Below are 4970 nucleotides of genomic sequence, written 5' to 3'. Positions count from 1 at the left end.
AGTTCGCTAAATGATATTGCAATGGCTTTTTTCGCAACGAACGCAACTAATCAACTCCATTGGTCCGAAAACTCATGTTTTGGGGGCATTTCGGACCGTTTCCTTGCTACTCGAAAGTTGATGCAAAACTGGCCGAACTAGCGCCATTAATGCACAAGTTCGCTAAATGAAGTTGCGTTGGCTTTTTTCGCAACGAACGCACCTGATCCACTCCATTGGACCCAAAACTCAAGATTTGGGGCATTTCGGACCGTTTCGTTACTGCATGAAAGTCGATGCAAAAACTGGCCGAACTGGTACCATTAACGCACAAGTTCGCTAAACAAAGTTGCGTCTGAATTTTTATAACGAACGCGCCCGATCCACTCCATTGGACCCCAAAAACTCATGTTTTGGGGCGTTTCGGACCTTTTTCTTACTACGCAAAAGTCGATGCAAAACTGGCCCGAACTAGCGCCATTAACGCACAAGTTCGCTAAATGAAGTTGCGTTGGCTTTTTTTCGCAACGAACGCACGTGATGCACTCCATTCGACCCTAAGCTTATGTTTTGGGGCGTTTCGGACCGTTTCGTTACTGCACGAAAGTCGATGCAAAAACTGGCCGAACAAATGCCATTAACGCACAAGTTCGCTAAATGAAGTCGAGTCTCGCAACGAACGCACGTGATCCACTCCATTGGAACCAAAACTCAAGTTTGGGGCGTTTCGAACCGTTTCGTTACTCTACGAAAGTCGATGCAAAACTGGCCGAACTGGTGCCGTTAACGCACAAGTCGCTAAATGAACTCACGTCCAAATTTTTCGCAACGAACGCGCCCGATCCACTCCATTGGACCCAAAACTCATGTTTTGAGGCGTTTCGGACCGTTTCGTTACTGCACGAAAGTCAATGCAAAAACTTGCCGAACTAGCGCCATTAAAACTCAAGTTCGCTAAATGAAGTTGCGTTGGCTTTTTCGCAACGAACGCACGTAATCCACTCCACTGGACCCAAAACTCATATTTTCTTATGAACCGCTGGGGTTTGCTCCCGATCTTTCGATGAGAGTGGGGGATAACTCGATTTGAGGAGGATCGACGTTGTGCTGCCCGACTACAACACCACAAGGACTGCGCTGCGCCTTAGCGACAGTTACACCGCCTCCAATTTGTGTTGTTCTTGCTGTGCCAAGAACATCCTTGAACCTGCAAGCAAATCGAAGAACAAGCAAGAACAAGTGGACAAGCAACAGCACACAGACCTTGCCCAAAGGATAAATCTGATACACACGAAGTTGGGGTTCTGAATCGAGCAATCGGGTGGTCTAATCGACACACGCGTTTACAAGGAAGTAGCAACAGCTAACTTACAACCAAACAAACCCAAGTGTCAAATGGTGGCTGCTGGTGGTTTATATAGGTGGGGGGCAGCCAAGAGGCGTGGGGGTGTAAACCCTAACTTAGAATGGGCCGCTAGTGGGCTGAACTAGATACAAGGCCTCAGCCCAAGACTGGAAGACTGAACATCATTTTGGCGATTCTGCTTAACTCCTTTGGAATTTCGTCTTGAGGTTGGATCCATCTGAAAGTAGACTTCAGCAGCTTTCCAACAAGTACTCATGTGCTTCAAACAATATTCGGAGCTAAGAGTTATGGCCTTCCGAAGTTGCCCCTTCCTGGAGGTCCGAATGGTATGGTCCGATCTGATCATCCACACTCGCTTTCTTGTCGTGTTTGCTCTCCTCCAATCTGGTTCATGTCCCATGTTCCTAAGAATAAGAAAAGCATCACAAGAATTTAGTAGTACCCCATTCATGGATGATGGTTTGTGGAAAGCAAGGAACGAGTTTACCTGATAATTTTGCTCTCGTGCACGAGCTCTTGTCATTGGTCCTTGCTGCGTAGTAGGCATGGGTGTATCGTTGGGAGGGATGTCCTCATCATCCTCCCCTTCTTGCATTTGAGTCGTCCTCGACTCAAGTTCATCTTCCTCACCCAAATATGGTTTCAAATCTGCAATGTTAAATGTGGGGCTAATCCCAAAATCTGCAGGCAACTCAAGTTTGTATGCATTATCATTTATCTTAACTACAACTTTAAAAGGGCCATCAGCTCTCGGAAGCAACTTTGACTTCCTCAAATCAGGAAACCGATCCTTTCTCAAGTGCAGCCAAACCAAATCACCTGGTTCAAAAGTGACATGCTCTTTCCTCTGCTACCAGCAAGTTTATATTTAGCATTCATGGTTTCTATGTTCTCCTTTGTGGTCTCATGCATTTTCAACATCAACTCAGCACGTTGTTTAGCATCAAAATTCAATCTCTCAGAAGTTGGTAGAGGCAGAAAATCAATAGGGGCTCGAGGCACAAAACCATAAACAATCTCAAAAGGGCTCTTTTTAGTAGTAGAATGTTGTGAACGGTTGTAAGCAAACTCAACATGAGGCAAACATTCTTCCCATATTTTTATGTTCTTTTTCAAATAGCCCTAAGCATGGTAGATAAAGTTCTATTCACAACCTCAGTTTGTCCATCAGTTTGGGGATGACATGTAGTAGAAAATAGCAGCTTAGTACCTAATTTAGCCCACAAAGTTCTCCAAAAATGACTAAGAAATTTTGCATCACGATCTGAAACAATTGTGTTTGGCACACCATGCAAACGAACAATTTCACGAAAGAACAAATCAGCAACATGAGTAGCATTATCGGTCTTATGACATGGTATGAAATGTGCCATCTTAGAAAATCTATCCACAACCACAAAAATACTATCCCTCCCATTCTTTGTTCTAGGCAGTCCTAAAACAAAGTCCATTGAAATATCCTCCCATGGTGCATTAGGAACAGGTAGAGGCATGTACAAACCATGAGGATTAAGGCGTGACTTAGCTTTTTGGCATGTTGTGCAGCGAGCAACAAATCTCTCCACGTCCCTCCGCATCTTGGGCCAAAAGAAATGATCAGCAAGGACGTCTTCTGTCTTCTTCACACCAAAGTGTCCCATCAGCCCTCCTCCATGTGCTTCCTGCAGTAATAACAAACGCACGGAGCTAGCCGGAATGCATAGCTTGTTAGCTCTAAAAATAAACCCATCAGTTAGGACAAATTTGTTCCAAGTTTTCCCCTCCTTACAGTTCAGCAACACATCCTTAAAATCATCATCATGAGCATATTGTGCTTTAATCGTTTCCAAGCCAAAAATTTTGCAATCAAGTTGGGACAACATAGTGTAACGCCTAGACAAAGCATCAGCAATGATATTCTCCTTCCCTTTCTTGTGTTTGATGACATAAGGGAAAGATTCAATGAATTCAACCCATTTAGTATGCCTACGATTCAGTTTTGCTTGACTTCGAATGTGTTTTAAGGACTCATGATCAGAATGTATAACAAACTCTTTGGGCCACAAATAGTGCTGCCAAGTTTCCAAAGTTCGAACTAAAGCAAGCAATTCCTTATCGTAAGTAGAATAGTTCAAGCTAGGTCCACTCAATTTCTCACTGAAATATGCTACAGGCTTACCATCTTGCAGCAGCACGCCACCCAACCCAATTCCACTAGCATCACATTCAAGTTCAAATGTTTTATTGAAATCTGGAAGTTGGAGCAAGGGTGCATGAGTTAACTTATCTTTGAGCACGCTGAAAGCATCCTGTTGAACTGCAGCCCAAGTGAAGGTTGTACCCTTCTTAGTGAGTTCATGCAACGGGGCTGCAATGGTGCTAAAGTCCTTCACAAAGCGACGATAAAATCCAGCAAGTCCTAGAAAGCTTCGCACTTGGGTGACCGTTGTGGGAACCGGCCAGCTGTGAATGGCTTCAACCTTGGCTTGATCGACTTGAATTCCCTGCGGTGTCACAACATAGCCAAGAAAAGAGACTCGATCTGTGCAAAAGGTGCACTTCTCAAGGTTACCAAACAAACGTGCATCACGGAGAGCATCCAAAACAGCACGCAAATGATCAAGATGGTCTTCTAGTGATTTGCTATAGATCAGAATGTCATCAAAATATACCACAACAAATCTGCCAATGAAAGCGCGTAAAACTTCATTCATTAATCTCATGAAAGTGCTGGGTGCATTAGTGAGACCAAAAGGCATGACTAACCACTCATATAGACCAAATTTAGTTTTAAACGCTGTTTTCCATTCATCTCCTAATTTCATGCGAATCTGGTGGTAACCACTACGCAAATCAATTTTCGAGAACACAATTGAGCCACTCAATTCATCAAGCATATCATCTAGCCTAGGGATAGGATGATGATATCTGATTGTTATGTTATTAATCGCTCGGCAATCTACACACATGCGCCAAGATTCATCTTTCTTAGGAACCAAAAGGACAGGAACAGCGCAGGGGCTCAGAGACTCACGCACGTAACCTTTGTCGAGCAATTCTTGCACTTGGCGCTGAATTTCTTTACTTTCTTCAGGGTTGGTCCTGTATGGTGCACGATTGGGCAAGGAGGCCCCAGGAATAAGGTCAATCTGGTGCTCAATCCCACGAATTGGTGGCAGCCCCGGTGGCACCTCCTTTGGAAAAACATCCGCTTACTCCTGCAAAAGATTAGTGACAACAGGGGGCAAGGAAAGAGGTATGTCCTGAAGTGAAAACAAGGTTTGTTTGCAAATCAAGGCGTAGCAAACAGCAGTGGTAGCATCAATCTCATCCAAATCAGATTTAGTAGCAATGAAACATGCCCCTTTCAGCCTGATCTCATTTCTGTTATCATGAACAGATTTGGCACTTCTCTTTTTGTGCTTCTCAAGTTCATTTGCCACAATCTGATTTTCACCTTTAGCCTGTTCCTGATTCTTCATTTTACTAGCTCTAGTAAGTTCATCTTTTAAAATTGCTTCAGGAGACATTGGATGCAACACAATCCTTTTATCATGGTATTGGAAGGAATACTGATTTGATCTACCATGATGCATAGAATCTTTATCAAATTGCCATGGCCTTCCTAGCAGAATACTACATGCTT

The sequence above is a fragment of the Panicum hallii genome, chromosome 8, assembly GCF_002211085.1.
Source record: "Panicum hallii strain FIL2 chromosome 8, PHallii_v3.1, whole genome shotgun sequence".
Classification (NCBI taxonomy): Eukaryota; Viridiplantae; Streptophyta; class Magnoliopsida; order Poales; family Poaceae; genus Panicum; species Panicum hallii.
Note: the sequence above shows the minus strand (reverse complement) of the source record.